This window comes from Hyaena hyaena, unplaced genomic scaffold (assembly GCF_003009895.1).
Source record: "Hyaena hyaena isolate Hyena2069 unplaced genomic scaffold, ASM300989v1 scaffold_83, whole genome shotgun sequence".
Taxonomy (NCBI): Eukaryota; Metazoa; Chordata; class Mammalia; order Carnivora; family Hyaenidae; genus Hyaena; species Hyaena hyaena.
This window is the reverse complement of record NW_024080715.1, coordinates 1,616,336-1,635,846: the sequence shown is the minus strand read 5'-3', so window position 1 is coordinate 1,635,846 and position 19,511 is coordinate 1,616,336. Positions and strand designations below refer to the sequence as shown.

Genomic DNA, 19,511 nt, shown 5'->3' with positions numbered 1-19,511 from the left:
TTAGTAGGTAACGTTTACCTGTCTTGGCATTCTCAACATCAGGCACCATTTGACCTAATAAAAGAGGCAGGAAAAACATAGTTCGTTGAACAGACAGTGAGTAATAATATCACTGGTACTCAAGTAGAGTGCTGATTGATATAAATGGATAGAAATGACCCTGAAAACTCAAAAGAAAGATCATGGAAAATCTTAAACATCCAACTTAGAAATTATCTCTTTAAGTAAGAAAGTAAATTCATATTTTTAAGGATAAGAATGATACTGGGAAAACCTATGCCTTAAGATTAACCTGACGGTTGTATGAAGGCAGTTTATGGATGATGCGTCAGCAAATATAGGTATCACAGATGGGGAAAACTTGGAAGATATGGGTCCTAGGACATCTTTTAACTATGATCATTCTGTTGTTCCCCACTCCAAAAACATCTGGAGCATTTTATGAAATGAAATCAAGTTAAAATGAGCACTGGAAGCTGTCTTAATATGGAAAAGGCAGAAAGCATGAAAACTTATGCTATTGGAGGTATGAGTGTAGGAATAGGAAAGAAGACTCTGTGTTATGGATGGATGGATGGATGGATGGATGGATGGATGGATGGATGGATGGATGGAGACAGGTGCCAGGAGGAACATCTATACTCATCCTCCTACGTCACTGCCAGCTCACTTAGTTTACCTAGAGCAGAGCAGAGCACGCCCCCAAATTCTGAAACACACATCCCAGAAATAGTACTGTAGCCACAGATCATATGAGAGGTGGTGAAGACAGGGGCAGAGTGATGGCCCATGAACACAAGCGCACAGGTAGATGTGTGTTATGCTCAGAAGGCAGTCAACAACAATTCAGCTCTGCCATGAATTAGCTACACACCGTGAGGAAATTATTTATTCTCACTGGACCCCATTTACTCCTCCTAACAAAATGAAGCATAGGAAATGTCTACCAAGGTACCTCTCAGAGCCAGTGACTAAGATCTCAAAGCTCCTCCTCTCTGCTCTGAAATTCACAAATGTGTATGTACCTACAGTCATGTCTTGCAAAATCCGGTGCAACAGTAGCGTTTTTGTGGTAAATCTCTTGGTTGCAGATGGGTTTCTCTTTCAGATTAGGTTCCACTCTAGTTCTCTTCAAGGAGAATGTTACAAAGCAGAAATGGAAATTTTCTCCAATAAAGTTAAAGGCTAGCATTTTCTAGTTTGTCACAGAGGAATTATTTTGTTGAAATTGTTTTCATTTTAATACAACTTAAAGGAAAACCCGAAAGACTCTGCATAAATATTTTAAGGATAACACCTCTGATTGCATTATTTTATTTTCTCTATTTAAATTTTGTGGTAAACTATATTTAAGCCAAGTTTTTTCATAGTCTAGTTATTCACCAAAATACCAAAAATAAAATTTGCCAGTTGACTACCCCTCTTCAAATGATTTTTAACTAATCAAAATCTTCCTGGCTTTAATTAAAGAATTGTATTTTAAAAAAAAGAAACATAGCATAATCAGATATTCTCATTATTTTTTAAAAATTTTTAATGTTTATTTTTGAGAGAGAGACAGAGCTCGAACAGGGGAGGGGCAGAGAGCGAGAGAGAGATAAAGAATCCGAAGCAGGCTCCAGGCTCCGAGCTGTCAGCACAGAGCTCGAACTCAAGAACCATGAGATAATGACCTGAGCCGAAGTCAGATGCTTAACTGACTGAGCCACCCACCCAGGCAACCCAGATATTCTCATTATTAATATCATAAAATCCTTACTTTAAAACTGACTTTAGTTCCAAAATCCTAAGCCCTTTTCCACTCAAAACCCATGTTACCTCATTTTACTTATCCATATCATGTGTTACTTTGATATGTCACCCCTACAAAAGAATTTCAAAGTCATAATTACTCCAGACTGTGCCTTTCAGATGTCTTTCAAACCCGTAGTCTTTTGCTCTATTTCACATCATTTTACCTTATTCTTCCAGTTATTTTGTTTCTTGATAATGTGATATTTATCTTTCATTCACAAAAACACCACTCAAAATACTAAGTAGTATATAGATAGGTCTTTAAAATATCTAGTAATTTTTTTCTGCTAGTGATATTGCAAAGGTGTTCCCGGTCTCTAAATTGCTTTAATTACCATCACTTAGGTGATTATAGATGAGTTTGCTACAAGAGCACCATTATAAAATATTCCTATGAGGATTTTCAAAATTACACAGCTAAAATTACCTATACATGCTTTAACATATTAATAGGTGTTTGTATTTCTTGACTTTAGCTTTTAGAGGTAGATCAATTATTTTTAAATATATGTGACTATAATATTTTTTCTCTACTTCACAATCCTAGTATTTTCAAAAAGGAAAAATAAAATTATATTTATAGCATATACATGTAAAGAATGAATCTATAAAATACACCTGAGAATGTGAATCTTGTAAAAAGATCTAGTTGTAGAATAAAGTCCAATAAAACATGAATACTTCTACCACTCCTGTGTAAATGGAAGCTCATATATATGCTTGAGCACTGATATATACTATCATATGAATTGAAGAAAAGCAGCCGGTGCTTTAAAAGCAGAACACAAAACTAGTGTTTTGAAAGTGGGTGAAATCCCATCTTGTCTTTGAGCTGTCACTTAAGCCCTTAGCCCTTGCCCATATATTCTATTCACTATCCTTGTTCTCAACCTGTGTTACCTGATTCCTAGTATGGTTATTTCCACCTTTTGTTCACAAGTATTTCCTCTTAACAATATACCATTCAGAAAAAGGTATGTCTTTGAATTGTCAACTTGTACTCTGTTCTGACAAAAGATATCACTCCAGAGTTTAAAGACTATATGTTAGAAATCTTGAAATAAACACCATTTGTTGACCATTAGAAATGAGTTTGACAAGTGGTACTTTAGAAAGTACAGTCAATAACATTGAAAAACAGAATCCTACATTCCTAAATGTGTAAATATTTAGCATAGGTTAATATGATATCACTTTAAGGAATCTAAAAGGATTATTATCAGGTCTGATTTCAACATGCATTTGTTATGACATATTCATTATATAGTAAGGCCTCTGTTCCCCAGACAAGAAGAAGCAAAAGATTGGGGCAAATTTAAGTAATTGAAGGAAAAACTAAATGGTCTTAATTTCCTTGTGCTGGTGTAGATCAAATATACAAAACAAAGCAAGATCTCAATTGCGTAGAATCTGAAAGAAACATAACTGAACCAAAAAAAGAGAAGCAAATTACGAGAATTCACTACACTTTCTTCAAGCAGCTATATAGCCTATTTCTGATCCAATATTTCAGTAATAATAAAAACATATGAACCTACAAAAAAATCAAAATCTAAGAAAAAATTTGGAATATTAAAATTGTTTAAAATGCTAAATCCACCAGTGCATTTAATATTTTATTAACTAATATATAAAATAATATATTTGAATACACTGTTGAATATAACTTTAGATATAATAAATGAGATTAATTTAAAATTTGTTAACACATTAAATAAATATTAATAAAAATAAATATGAATAAAATAAATATTGATAAACATTAAAATAAAGCACTTGCCACATACTGTAAAAAATTATAATTTATTACATTTTACTTGCAATTTAAAAGTGACAATATTCTTACTATTGTTTAAAAAGTGAAATAGGGGCACCTGGGTGGCTTAGGTCATGATCTCGCAGTTCGTGGGTTCGAGCCCCGCGTCTGGCTCAGTGCTGACTGCCAGCTCAGAGCCTGGAGCCTTTTTCAGAGTCTGTTTCTCCCTCTCTCTCTGACCCTCCCCTGCTCATGCTGTCTCTCTCTCTCTCCTAGAAATAAATAAAAATATTTTTAAAAATAAATAAATAAATAATTAAAATAAAAATAAAAAGTGAAATAGATTGTTTTGATTCATTAATTATAACACATATTTTCATTTATTGATAATTTAGGTTTAAATTGGTAGCTGTCTATAATTAAAATTTTTAGCTACTGATTGATCAAAGGTGCTAAAGTCATAAACATGTTTATTGTTTTTTTGATTCTCATACTTTCCTTTTTCTGTTTTTACAAAAATAAACCTCCTCATTGAAACAGATTATCACATAAACAATGAACTAGTACAATACCTTCCATGTAATATTATTTTAAATATTATCTAGATCTTTCCAGAGATATTTAGACATATTCAAGTATATATAAGAATCATATCTGTATATTATTTGTTCACAAATGGCATTAAACTGTACCATGCTGTTCTATAACTCCTTTTGTTACTTAACAGTACTTCTCAGAGAGTTTTTTGTATTAACAGATAAATGGCATCCATACTCCTGTTTTACAGCTGCATCCAATTCCATCATATGGCACTGTATCCAATTCATATCACATCCATTCACATCAGTCCACCACTGCTAAATACTTCATTCTATCATCTTTTCCTATTAACAAACAGTGGTACAATTAAATATTCTTGAATAAATACCACCCCCACATAGGTAATCATATCTGTAGAGGAAGCTCGCAGTGGAAAATCTGGGAAAGAGACAGATATTTTGCTTTTTGTAAATTGGATGTTTGCCAAATTTCCCTCCATCTAGGCTATACCAATTACATTTCCATTCATCGTGTATAGGAATGAGGATTTCTCCATACTCTTCCAACACAGTGTGCTATCGAAGTTTTTTTTTTTTTAATCTTTTCTAGCCTGATGTAAAAAGGTATGTCATTGCAGTTTCATTTTCCATTTCTCTTACTCTGAGTGTGAGTGAGGGTCTTTTATTTGTTGAAGAAACAAATAAAGAAACAAATAAACAAAAAAGAAATAAAGTCTGAGGTGCAATTTGGTAAAGTAGTTACCAGCAATGTGATACTATGAATTTATTAAATCTAATACCGTTCCTTCCATTACTACAGTTGTTTCTGCCAAAGGCCAACTCCACACTTATGAACAATATCCTATCCTCTCTCAAGTGCTCAATGAGGCTGTTCTGGCAATTCTCCGCCACCCCCACCCCCCCACCATGCCACAGTGGATCACTACCATTTGCAACAAGCACCCTACATTCCCTCTTAAAAACAAAAATCAAAATCTTCCTTGACCCTTCCTTGAAACCCCTTCCTTCCAGATTTCATCTCATTTTTCTGCTTTTACAGCAAAACTCCTCTCCCAAAAAAGGTCTACACTATCTTCCTTTCTCAAAATTCCCTTCTGATTTTCTGAATACAATCTTCCTTCCTCAACACTCAAGAGAAATAACTCTTGTTAAAGTCACTAGTAACCTCCAGGTAGTTAAATCAAATGGCTATTTCCCAAGTCATCTTATCTGACCTAACAGCATTCTCGATCACACTTCTCTTCCCTGAAATACTGTTTTCACTTGGCACCCAGGACACCACATTTTTGGGTTTTCCTTCCACCTCACTAGCAATGCCTTTGGTCTTTTGCTAATTCTGCTCATCTCCCCAACCTGCAAACACTAGATGTAGAGCATGCCAGGACTCAAACCTCAGGTCTTGTATCTGTCTATGCTAATGCCCTATTGATCTCATCCAATTTCTTTCTTTATATACCAACTATATCACTAATGCCACCAAAATTCAATTTCCAACCTAAATACGTGCCCTGAGCTGCAGACTTAAATAGTCTACTAGCTAATTTCAATTGGGGAACTGTGTAAAAAACAACTTCCATCTCCTGATATGCTAAAAAGAGAAAAGGATACTCAGTAGTGGCATAACCAAATGGATTTCCAAAACCTCTATGATTGTTTCTCCCCAATCTGAAGTCATCAAGATGTCCTTCTTATCTAGATACTCAACTTGTGTATGTTTCAGTTTCCCCATCTAGATAATGGGGACAATAGTACCTACTTCTGAGAAGCATTATGAGGGTTACATAAAAATGACTCATGCAAAAATATTTAACACAATTCTTCACACAAAATAAGCACTTAATAAATATTAGATATTACTATTTTATCAGTCTTGGTTTTAGTTCTTTTTCTTTTTTTTATTTAGGTTTATTTATTTTGAGAGAGAGACCTAATGGGGGAGAAGGGGCAGAAAGAGAGCAAGACAGAGAATCCCAAGTAAAATCCATGCTGTCAGCACAGAGCCCCACGCAAGCTCGAACCCACAAACTGTGAGATCATGACCTGAGCCAAAATCAGACGCTTAAAGGACTGAGCCACCCAGGTGCCCCTTGGTTTTATACTATTACCACCACCATCTGAAATCAGGTCCTCCTACACCATGAATATCATAATGTTATCCTAACCGATCTCCTCTCTAATTTTTCTCCATTCAAATAAAACAAAATTAACCCCCAAAATATCCTCTGTCCTTAAAAACCTCCAGTTGCTCTTTAATTGTCTAGAGAATAAGATCCATGCTCTTCAGCCTGTCATTCAGCACCCTCACAATCAGGCCTTATCAGGACTTACCTCTGTAACTGAATTGCCCACTGCTTCACATCAAGTCAATGCACACACTTTACTCTGAGCGCACCTCACATACACTCTCTACGTGAGCCTTTTGCAAGTATTATTCTATCTGGAATGTTTTTTCTCCTTTGAATATCTAAAAGCTCCAGCTATTTTCAGATATTTCCCATACTTTTACTGAATTTTGTTCATTTTTAAATACTGTATCATGAAAGAAAAGCTAAAAATCAAACTTTTATATAAACCAAACAAAAGAAAGAATAAAATCATAAAAAGCATCAAAATAACAAAGTAATACAAATAAATGAAGATATATCAGTGATCACAACAATTGACAATATTTAAACTCAAAATAGAAAAGAAATACTGTACCTGTATGATGTATTGCTTATTCCAATACTGTCCATAATAATATAAGATGAACCACACAGGTAATTTTAAATTTGCCAGTAACCACATTACAAAACTTTAAAGAAACAGGTGAAAGTAAATAAACCGATACCTTCGATATATGTAAAATAGTATCATTTCAACATGTAATCAATGTAAAAGAATTATCAGCGAGATAGTCTACATTCTTTTTTGTATTGTTTCCAAAACCAGTGCATATTTTATATATATAACACTTTTCAATTCAGACACTAAATTTTCATAGGAAATAATTGCTCTAAACTTAGACTTTATAGAATATACAATCAAAAAGTAAATTGACAGCCTTTCTTCAGGTAGCCAGGAAGATGGCAGACATTCAGGCTGAAATTGCCTACCAAAATCAGCTGACCATCTTTCAAAATAAGAGGATCCTGCTTGGAGAAACTGGAAAGGAGAAGCTCTCATGATACTAAAAAACACCAATATGGGCTTCAAGCCTCCCAAGAAGGCCACTAAGGCCATCTATATAGATAAGAAATGCCCCTTTCCTGGTAATGTCTCCATCGAAGGGCGGATTCTGTCTGGTGTGGTCACCAAGATGAAAATGCAAAAGACCACTGTCATCCACCTCCACAACATCCAAAAATACAACTGCTTTGAGAAATGCAAGAACATGCCTATGCACCTTTCCCCTTGCTTCAGGGATGTCCAAATCAGTGACATTGTACCAGTGGTTGAGTGCAAGCCCTTGAGCAAGACTGTGTGCTTCAGTGTGCTCACAAAGTCATGAAGGCTCCTGGCACCAAGAAGCAATTTTAGAAGTCCTAAGACTAGACATCTGCCCACCTCCCCCACAAAGAAAATAATTTTCCCAGCAAAAAAAAAAAAAAAAGTAAATGATATGCCCAAGTTGTTTCACACGTTCATAGAAGTTTTTTAATAACTTAAAGACATATCTGCTTTTAAACTTAAATTTAAAATAATTAAAATTAAATAAAATTTAAAATTCAGTTGCTCATTTGCACTCGCCACCATTCAATTGCTCAGTAGCCACCTGTGGCTACTCACTATGGTATTAGACATCAAACACTGATACCTTTCATCAGACTATTAACTAAGTGCATTATCTTGTGTCACTATCTTGTGTATGATTCATCATGACAATGATAATTATCTCATTGGTCACCAAACAATTTTCTTCTCCCTATAAAATACTTAGCATTAGTGATAGCAAATAAAATGAATGTTTTATTTTTTTAAAGATATTTATTGTTTAATTTACATCCAAGTTAGTTAGAATATAGTGCAACAATGATTTCAGGAGTAGATTCCTTAATGCCCCTCGCCCATTTAGCCCATCGCCCCTCCCACAACACCTCCAGCAACCCTCTGTTCGTTCTCTATATTTGAGTCCCTTATGTTTTGTCCCCTTCCCTGTTTTTACATTCTTTTCGCTTCTCTCCCTTTATGTTCACCTGTTTAGTATCTTAAATTCCTAATATGAGTGAAGTCACATGATATTTGTCTTTCCCTGATTAATTTTGCTTAGGGTAATACCATCCAGTGCCATCCACATAGTTGCAAATGGCAAGATTTCATTCTGTTTCATTGTCAAGTAATACTCCATTGTATATATATATGTGTGTGTGTGTGTGTGTGTATATACGTGTGTGTGTGTGTGTGTGTGTGTGTGTATACATATACACCACATTTTCTTCATCCATTCATCCATCAATGGACATTTAGGCTCTTTCCATACTTTGGCTATTGTTGAAAATGCTGCTATAAACATTGGGGTGCATGCACTCCTTCGAAAAAGCATACCTGTATCCTTTGGATAAATATCTAGTAGTGCAATTGCTGGGTGGTAGGGTAGTTCTATTTTTAACTTTTTGAGGCACCTCCATACTGTTTTCCACAGTGGCCGCACCAGTTTGCCTTCCCACCAACAGCGCAAAAGATACCTCTTTATCCGCATCCTCGCCAACATCTGTTGTTGCCTGAGTTGTTAAGGTTAGCCATTCTGACAGGTGTGAGGTGGTATCTCATTCTGGTTTTTATTTGTATTTCCCTGATGATGTATGATGTTGAGCATTTTTTCATGTGTCTGTTCACTATCTGGATGTCTTCTTTGGAGAAGTGTCTATTCATGTCTTTTGCCCACTTCTTCACTGGATTATTTGTTTTTCGGGTGTGGAGTTTGGTGAGTTCCTTATAGATTTTGGATACTAACGTTTATCTGATATGTCATTTACAAATATCTTCTCCCATTCCAAAAGATGTCTTTTAGTTTTGTTAATTGTTTCCTTCACTCTGCGGTAGCTTTTTATTTTGATAATGTCCCAATAGTTCATTTTTGCTTCTGTTTCATTGCCTCCAGAGACATGTTGGGTAAAGAGTTGCTGCAACCGAGGTCAAAGAGGTTTTTGCCTGTTTTTTCCTCAAGGATTTTGATGGCCTCTTGTCTTACACTTAGGTCTTCCACCCATTTTGAGTTTATTTTTGTGTATGGTTTAAGAAAGTGGTCCAGGCTCATTTTGCTGCATGACACTGTCCAGTTTTCCCACACCATTTGCTGACAAGACTGTCTTTATTCTTTCCTGTTTTATCAAAGATTAGTTGGCCATACATTTGGGGTCCATCTCTGGGTTGTCTATTCTGTTCCATTGATCTGAGTGTCTCTATTTGTGCCAGTACCATACTGTCTTGATGATTACAAGTTTGTAATATGTCTTGAAGTCCAGGATTGTGATGCCTCTAGCTTCAGTTTTCTTTTTCAAGATTACTTTTGGCTATTTGGGGTCTTTTGGTTCCATACAAATGTTAGGATTGTCTGTTCTAGCTCTATGAAGAATGCTAATGTTATTTTGATAGGGATTGCACTGAATATGTAGATTGCTTTGGGTAGTATAGACATTTTAACAATGTTTGTTCTTCCAATCCAGGAGCATGGAATATTTTTCCACTTTTTTGTGCCTTCTTCAACTTCTTTCATAAGCTTTCTATAGTTTTCAGTGTATAGATTTTTCACCTCTTTTGTTATGTTTATTCCTAGCTATTTTATGATTTTTCAAATGAAAGTTTTAGTGTGAAGTCTATACAGTCCACTATTTTCTTCTCTGAGTCACTGAAATTCCAAATATACATATACATTTGTGTGAAGGTGTATATGTGTGAAAGAGAGTTTATTTTCCCCCATAATCTCCTGTTGTATCTCCAATGATCTGGATAACCAAAATTTAATCAGAAAAATTAGAAATAATCTGGTATTCCATTTGATCTTGCCACAGACATCAGGCAACCAAACTCTGACCTGAGCAGATGGGTTTACTACTAGTGCTTTCTGACTACCAATAAGTCTTGCTTCATTTCCTAGAGACACAAACTCTAGTCTCTATACCAATAAGGATGTGAGTTCCAAAGACACAGGAATTCTATAGAAACTAGCTCTATTCCAAGCCCCACAAAATTCAGTTTAAGAACAGCTGACTTTAGATATAACTTTATAGAAGGTAACCAACCTTAATTTTGAAAATTACTGAGGACGAATATTCATAGACATATCACCCAAATTGATATTTAAGGACAAAAATATCCTATTAAAGACTTTATTATTATCCTAAACACTAAATGAAAGAGACATATTTATGAAATTTGCCTAATCTGGGCATAGCATTTTAGCTTCCAGGAGGTTTTCAAGCATGCATGTGCAGCCTAAAGAAGATGCAAGACTCGCCTGAGTGTCAGAGCACATTATCATGGAAAAAAAGACATTTCAGGAATTTAGGATCCATGAAGCCCTCACAAATTCAGATATGAGTTGTGTATTATGAACAATAAGAACTTACAGAACATCTGCTATGTGCAAAAACACACGGCTTTCCCTTGTGTTAAAATTAAATTTCCTCTACTTCAGCATCAGAGACCACCTTACTTGTTCTCCAGAAGCTCAAGTCCATAAATCTGTAAAGACACAGCATACCTTCTCACTATTGTAGATGACCCCTTTCAACCTGGTCCTCAACTCGAAAAGTGGTGGAAAAGCCCAGTGATCACACTCATAGAATAACTAATCATATCTATTCTCCTTTTCAATTTTTTCACAATTATTTCTGTTTAAAAGACTTTGAAACTCTATTTCTAACCAATGGAAAACAAATTTAGAACAAGGCTTTGCCTCAACCTAGTCACATTTTCTCTATCTTAGTTTATCCCACCTTCCTTAAACATCCCTATAAAATTTCAAAAAACTGTCCCAATATTTTTCTGATCAGAAAACCTCTATTTCAAAATAAATACCTCATATGCCTAAGTGCATATTTACTTCATACAGATATAAAGACAGATTTGATTCGTATTTAAAATATACCATGGAACTTCTATGAAATCATATCTTCTACCTTTTCCCTGCTTTCCAGTCCACAGCTGGATGTGGATTTATAGCAAACCTGCACGGGCATTGACTCACACTGGAATCCTGCTTTCAAAAGTGCAAGCCTGAGAAGATTTATTAGACAAGATTTTATTTTCAGAGTAGGAATAAAGGAATAAAATAATCCCCATAGATCCCACTCTAGACCTCCCCAGCCAGCTGCTGTGACTCCTCACCTGGGCCCTCTTGGGAAACACAGGAAAAAGAAAAATGAGAGATCAGGACAGAGCCTGGACACAGCCTTAGGCTAGGATTTGCTCATAAGTAAACAGCTTCTGACCTGAACTTGCTAGCATTCTCTCTCTCTCTCTGAGACAGCAAAAGAGACAGGAGGTACACAATGGGGCTCTGAATTTTCAGTAGGCTCCTTCAAGTCAGATCACCTTACACCGGTACGTTTTATCACTTGAACACACCGCTTTTCCCAAAAGGATGCGCTCTCAAGCTGGATATTCAAAGTTGAAAACAAGTCATTGGAATCAAAGCCCACCAGCCACAAAGAGCATCTACTTAGGATAACTATATCCACTCGCTTGTCAAATCTGGTCACATGGATCACTATCACTTTGTTTTCTGGTAATGGTTTCACTTGGGACTATAGAAATTTTACTCCTACCTTTATAATGTTTCTTGAAAAGATCCAAAAATTGAAGTTAGTTTATCTGATCTGGGAAATGTTAAGAGAAAAGAGAAGAATTTCCTTCAAATCAAACTATAATTCTGTATTTAAAGCTACAACATAATAATAAAATATAAATTATAATACTTTACACTTATTTGGTGTTGGTTCTTAGAACAGGCACTATTCTAAGAGCTTTAGGTGTACTAATTCATTTAATCATAATTGAAAAACCATAAGAAATGTTTTCTAATGGCCACATTCAATTCCCACAGAAGCAAAAACATCAAACAGCAAAACAGTTTTTCCAGTAGGCTTGCATTTGCCTTTTCCTGATAGGGAAATGTCAGGCAAACTAGTAGAATGTGTAAGGTGACATAATACCTCCTTGTCCCAACGGCCCTTACTCACTCCTCATAGGGAGACATATCTTATAGACACCCGCAAGACTCTTAACCCTCAGGAAAACTCACTTGGCAAACTGCCCTTTCCAGCAGCCAGCAGAAGCCAAACAGAGGAAGCTTATTTGCTCCTCACACTGGCTACCCCCTGGCAGATTCCGGAGCTGTCACTGGCTGTGGCTTCAGGCTTATCTAGAGATGTGTCACATGTTTGTGCTGTTATGTGATCCACCCTGGCTGCCTTGTGCTCCTCAAAGCTTTTTCCATTCAGTGACTTTTACACATTTCTAACAATTGTGAATGAGGCGCCATATGACTGCCAATCACAAGGAAAGGCTTTTGTGGGTTAGGGGAAGGCGTTCTCTCACCACCTGAATGCAGCCCCAGCCCAACTGTGAAAGCAGAGCCTTCTCAGCCTGTGTTCCTGCTTCCCACCACCAGCCCCACCCCAAAAACAACCGGCCCCTGCCACCACCGCTGGCACCCATAACCTCGTCACTGAAACTTCCTTTAGCAAAACATCCTGTAACTGCTAAATCCAGCAGACACTTATCAGGCCTTCTCACTCGACTTCTCTGGGGCTGTGACCCTGTTGACCATCCCTCCCTTGGAACTGTCTTCTCTGGGCTGCACAGGACCATGCTGCCCTGTACTCTTGTCACTGTGGCTGCAACCTCCCAGCTGCCTTCCTCACTTATTTCCCTCTACCTCCCCTTATGTGTTGGCATCACCCAGTTGTCTTAGTCAAGTTTGGGCTGTTCTAAGAAAGTACCATAGACTGCATGGCTTATGAACAACAGAAATCTATTTCTTACAGTTCTGGAAGCTCCAAGTCCAAAGAGACTAGGGGGCCAGCACGGTCAGGTTCTGGTGAGGACCCCCACCCAGGCTGCAGACTGCCAACTTCCTGCTGTAGCCTCACAGGGCATAAAGAGGACTTGCGAGCTTGCTGGGATCTCTTTTATATCCCAATCCTGAAGGCTTCACCCTCATGACTCATCACCTCCCAAAGGCCTCACCTCTGAATACCACCATATTGGTTGTTAGGATTTCAGCCTATAAATTTGAGGGGGGACACATTTAGTCAATAACACCAGGTCTATGTCCGAGCCTATCTCCTTCCTTCTCTACCAATCTTCCCTAGAAAATGATATCTGTGCTTGTGGCATCAACTACATGATATAATCTCTAACCCTCACTTTCAACTCCCACCTCTCTTCTGAGCTGCAGACACACTCTTGTAACTCCCCAGGGAACATCCCAATCTGGATGCTAACATGTGCCTCACACTGAAACACATTCTTTCCACACTCTCTCCTACCCAGCAAACTCTTTTCTCCTGAATCCCTCAGGTCAACTAGTGGCATCACTATTCTCACAGCTGCTGCACCAGTTTGAAGTACGACTATAAATTCTGTGATATACCTGAGGTTTCTGAGGTTGGGTCATAACAAAACTGGCAGCTTTGCCTTGATTTCTGGAAACACATGTTCTTGGAGCGTTGAGCCATGATACGGAAAGTTCAGTGATGGCCATACTTGAAAGGTCATGTGTAGTATGCTCTGGCCACTCCTGGGAGTGAAGAGGCCATCTTCAAAGTGGGTCCTCCAGCCCAGCCCTTCCAGCCCCCAGCCATTTTAGGCACCCCCCTGCCACTGCATCATCCTCCGAAACATCCTGGACATTGTGAAGCAAAGGAATTTGTCACCACTGTGCTTTTCTGAATTCCAAATCCACAAAAACCATGAACATTAAAAAAAATAATAATAAAAGATTGCTTTATGCCACTAAATTTTGGGGTGGTTTGTAATACAGCAGTAACTATTAGCTTCCCCAGCTTCAAATATGGGAGTCACGACCTTCTTCTCTCCCTTTTTTTTTTTAATAGTTTATTTATTTCTAGGAGAGAGAGACAGCGTGAGCAGGGGAGGGTCAGAGAGAGAGGGAGTCACAGACTGAAACAGGCTCCAGGTTCCGAGCTGGCAGTCAGCACAGAGCCCGACGCGGGGCTCGAACCCACGAACCGCGAGATCATGACCTAAGCGAAAGTCGGAAAGTCGGACGCTTAACCGACTAAGCCACCCAGGTGCCCCTTCTCTCCCATGTTTTTATTAACAAATAATTTCATTAAAAATCTACTATGTGCCAGGCACTATAGCAAGCACTGATGATAGCAATAAATTATGGTCCAGGTAAAGACACAGTGCAAAGAAAATAAATCACAACAAAATAAAACAGCATTTCCCAACCTTGTTCTAGAGACATAAGACAGATGCTTTTCAAAAGAGATGTTTCATGATCAATCAATCCTAGAACCATTGGGTAAAAACAAGTTTCTTCCCTGAATTATCTCTCGGGACCATTAATACTCAAATGTGTACAACACATATATGAGAAGTCTAGAGCACAGAGTTTCCCAAAATTATCTGACCATAAGACAAATTTGGGGGGTTTGTTTGTCTTATTTGGAAGAGAAAGTCAAGGAAATAGAGTCCTGCAAAGGAGCCTATAAGAAGGGGCATCAGAGCCTTTGCCTGGTAATCAGGCTGCCACTCAAAGAGGAAGTTATTCGAAGTGAGACATAAAGAAAACGAGGAAGGTGCCAGGTGGGCAAGCTGTGGGAAGGCCAACAAATAACTGTAGAGATACTGAAGTACGAACAGACCTGGCTACTTAGGGAAACTCTAAGGAAATGATATAAAACTCTAATATCTTTGTCTCTTTCTGAGAGACAGCTGCTAGAATTTCAAGTTCAGGTCAGAAGCTGTTTACTTACAAGCAAATCCTAGCCTAAGGCTGTGTCCAGGCTCTGTCCTGATCTCTCATTTTTCTTTTTCCTGTGTTTCCCAAGAGGGCCCAGGTGAGGAGCCACAGCAGCTGCCTGGGGGTTTCTCATTCCTTTATTTCTGTATTTACAGTAAATGTTTTCTTCCTTTAAAATCTACCTCTCATGTCTGCGCTTTGAAAGTAAGAAATCAACTGGATCTAATGTACCCACAACTTTTTAATACTACACATGAGATGCTGTGGTTTAGATGATCCCAACCATATCCAAGATGTGATTCCTTCGTTTAATAGCTTTGTATTTTTCAGGTAAGCATAGTGCTTCTCAGTCTGGAATTATTTAAAATACATGTGCCCTGACTCCACATAAGGAATGTCTATTAAGGTGTTGGTATTTTATAGAACAAATACTGAAAATCTTTACAGATTAACAAGGCTCTTTTAAGGTGATAGGACAGATTACAAAAAAATAAAGGTGATAACTGGAGAATGTAGATACTTTAAGAATTTGTGTGTGTGTGTGTGTGTATACAGATATATATATGTATGTATATATATTCTCTCTCTCTCCCCTCTCTCTCTCTGCCAAAACATAAGGCAGATTTAAAAAGTCATTTTTATTTTTATATAAGAAGGATTATCTGTCTCTTTCTCTCTCTCTCTCTCTCTCTCTCCTTCTCTCATCCTTCTAAGAGATGGAGTATCCAGGAGGGAATTCTAATAATTAAAGTCTAATGAAGCATAAGACCAGGAATATTAAAACCAAGTAGGTTTTATTCTGGAACTGATGGGTTATTAACTGCCCGATTAAAAAACATTTTGCTAGAATTTCTCATAGGACCACCCACTCTTAGAGGCTAGAATTCTGTGAGAAACAATGTAAGGTATTACAGATCATATCTCTGCTAATTGAGACTGCCACATAGAAATACTGAAGACATCCCTTCAGCTACCCATATAAAGGTGTCTCTAATCTGACATATTCAAAAATCAGAAAGGAGCAATCTCGTGAAGATGGCCAAGTAGGAGACCCCACCCCTATTCCTCAACAAAGACCAGCAATTAGCTATCTATGAACAAGAACAAGTCTAGGAGAGCTCAGGAGTCCACTTAAGAAATTTCAGCAATTCAGTGGAACAAGAAAAACCTGAGAATAATCACCCAAAAAGAGAAGGAAGAACAGCTTCATTTTGCCTGCCTCATTCCATCCTTCAGGTCAGTACTGCTGACCTGGCCAGAAAGAGTTCCCCTGGCTGGGAAAAGGGAGAACAGGGTAATTGACCAGCTTCCCAGCATTTCAGGGCACCACACAAAGGACCCACTTCATTTTCCCCCCACCCAGAGCCCAGCAGAGCTGAAAAGAACTGAGACAGTTAGGATCAAGTAAGAAGAGCAGGGGCTGCCAGTATTAGCCACACAGCAGAATCAACTGTGGTTCCCAGTGCCCAGCTCTGAAAGGGACCCTGGTAGCTTTTGCCACTGAATAAACCAATAGCTAGCCAGGTTGCTGTGGACCCCCTGCAGACTTCACCAATTTTTACCCCATGGTCCCCTTCACACTCACTGATCACCTCCCCATGCTGGAGCCTGAAACCCACACCACCACCAGCCCAGGCCTCCACAGCACGTGAACGCAAGAAGCCAGCCTAGAGGCCTGAGGCTGACCCCACTGCCATGTGTGTGCTCAGGGATGGCCCCTGCACGGAGTACTTCCATATCCCTGGCCTAATCTCCTTCACCAGCCTCCACACCATATGCCTATGGTGAGACTCCACAGCCACAGATGTGCACATCTGTGCCCTTACAGCTGCTTGTGGGCCTGGCTCTGGCCCTGTCCCCTGTCACCTGCCTGCACTGCTGGGCTTGTCTGCAATTAGCCCTACTAGCTGTGCACCTGGAGCACCAGCCCAACTCTATCACCAGCCTCCACTGCTATGCATGCGCCCAGGTGAAACCTGCAGCCACAAGAGCACATGCTAACAGCCAGGACCCCTGCAGTGGCCAGGGTGCCTGCAGATGGCCTTGGTCCTTGCTTCTGGTCCTGAACTCCCTCATTATGTGGGTATCTAGAGCCAGCCCTTGCCATGCCACAGGAGCCTGCAGCTGGTACCTGTAGCCACACAGGCAGGCATACACCATTACTTTGACCACACCAGTACCTGCCCTGGTATCTGACCACCACCAGTCCCCGAATATAGAGGTGTAGTTGAGGACCTCAACAGCCTTTGCAAGCACTATAGACCCAATACTCACTAAGAAACACACCCTTGTTGAAGCTATGGACCTCAGCAGCCTCAGCAATGAGACATCATACCCCCCCAGACTAGAACCACCACATGCCCTTGCACTTGATGTCCTGTTCCACTAAACCCATAAGCACAGCACACTTCACTGTGCCCCCCAACAGGTGAAAGTCTTTCCTTACTGAAGTCAGTTCATAAAGACTAAAAGAGGTCATTGCTTCTTCGAATGCACAGGCATCGACACAAGGCCATAAGAATCGCAAAATATTGGGGAAACACGTCACCAACAAAAGAACACAGTAAACTTCCAGTAACTGAGCCCAAAGAAATGGAGACATACGAATTATCCAAGAAAGATTTCAAAATAATTGTTCTAAAAATGCTCAGAGAACTACAAGAGAATGCAGATAAACAAGACTTTACGAAACACCATCAAGAGAAACAATCTACACATCACTGGAGTCCCAGAAAAAAAGAAGACAGGGGAAAAGGAGCAAAAAGGTTATTTAAAGAAAAATCGCTGAGGGGCACCTGCGTGGCTCAGTTGGTTAAGCATCCAACTCAGTTTCGGCTCAAGTCATGATCTTGCAGTTCATGGGTTCAAGCCCCCACATCGGGCTCCAGGCTGACAGTGCAGAGCCTGCTTGGGATCCTCTGTCTCTCCCACTCTCTCTGGCCCTCTTGGGGAGGTATTTAGACATCCAAGTTCAGGAAGCGAACAGTAATCCCATAACTTTAATCCAAAATGATCTTCTCTAAAATACATTGTTTAATAATTGTCTAAAATCATAGGCACCTGGGTGGTGCAGTTGGTTAAGCATCCAACTTTGGCTCAGGTTCGTGGATTAAAGCCCCACATTGGGCTCTGTGCTGAGAGCTCAGAGCCTGGAGCCTGCTTCAGATTCTGTGTCTCCTTCTCTCTCTGCCCCTCCCCTGCTCATGCTCTATCTCCCTGTCTCTCAAAAATAAACATTTTAAAATTGTTTTAAAAATTGTCTAAAATCAAAAACAAAGCAACAAGAGGAAAAGAATTCTGTCATACAAGAGAGCCCCCATAAGGCCATCGGTGGATTTCTCAGCAGAAACCTTGGAGTCCAGAAGAGTATGGAAGGACATATTCAAGGTGCTAAAAGAAAAAAAACTGCCAGCCAGGAATTCACCCAGCAAAGCTGCACTTCAGAAATGAAGGCAAGATCAAGACTTTCCCAAACAAACAAAAGCTGAGGGAGTTCATCACCACTAGATTGGCCTTACAAGAACACTAAAAAGAGTTAGTTCTTCAAGCTGAAACTAAAGGATACTAATAAGTAAAATGGAAACATTTAAAAGTATACAACACACGGTAAAGTTAAGTATATAGTCAAGTTGAGAATACTCTAATAATGTGATATGGTGGTATGCTCACTCCTTAACTCTAGAATGAAGATTAAGGGACAACTGTATTAAAAATAACTATAGCTAGGGGTGCCTGGATGGCTCAGTCAGTTAAGCATATGACTTCAGCTCAAGTTATGATCTCATAGTTCATGAGTTCGAGTCCCACACTGGGCTCTCTGTAGTCAGCATGGAGCATACTTTGGATCCTCTCTCTCTCTCTCTCTTTGCTCCTCCCTGACTCACTTACAGGAACTCTCTCTCCAAAATAAATATTTTTTTAAAAAAATAACTATAGCTATAATAATTTGTTAATGAGTACACGGTATAAAATGATGTAAATTGTGACATCAGAAATCATAAAACACAGGAGTAAAAGGGTAGAGTTTGGGGGTTAAAGGGGTTTTTTTATTTAATTATAGTTGACATAGAATGTTATATTAGTTTCAGGTGTACAAAAGAATAATCTAACAACTCTATATGTTATATAATGCTCACCACGAGCATAGCTACCATCTGTCACCATACAACGCTATTACAATACCATTGACTATATTCCCCATGCTATACCTTTCAACCTCATGACTTATTCATTACATAATTGAAAGCCTGTACCTCCCATTCTCCTTTACCCAAAAAGGGTAGAGTTTTGTATGTGATAAAAAGTAAGTTGTTATCAGCTTCAAATCTACTGTTATATGAACTCTGTCTTTCAAGTAAGCCTCAAGGTACCACAAAACAACACTTATAGTAAATACACACAAGATAAAGAGAAGAAAATTTAGTGTACTATACTGAAAATCCTCAATTCATATAAGAGGACAGCAAAAGAAAATAATAAAAAAACT

At 38.6% G+C, this 19,511-nt stretch overlaps 1 pseudogene; it reads left to right on the top strand.

Annotated features, from left to right (window-relative positions):
• The first annotated feature begins 7,175 nt into the window (after positions 1 to 7,175).
• On the top strand, positions 7,176 to 7,629 carry LOC120233088 (annotated as a pseudogene).
• The last annotated feature ends 11,882 nt before the right edge of the window (positions 7,630 to 19,511 follow it).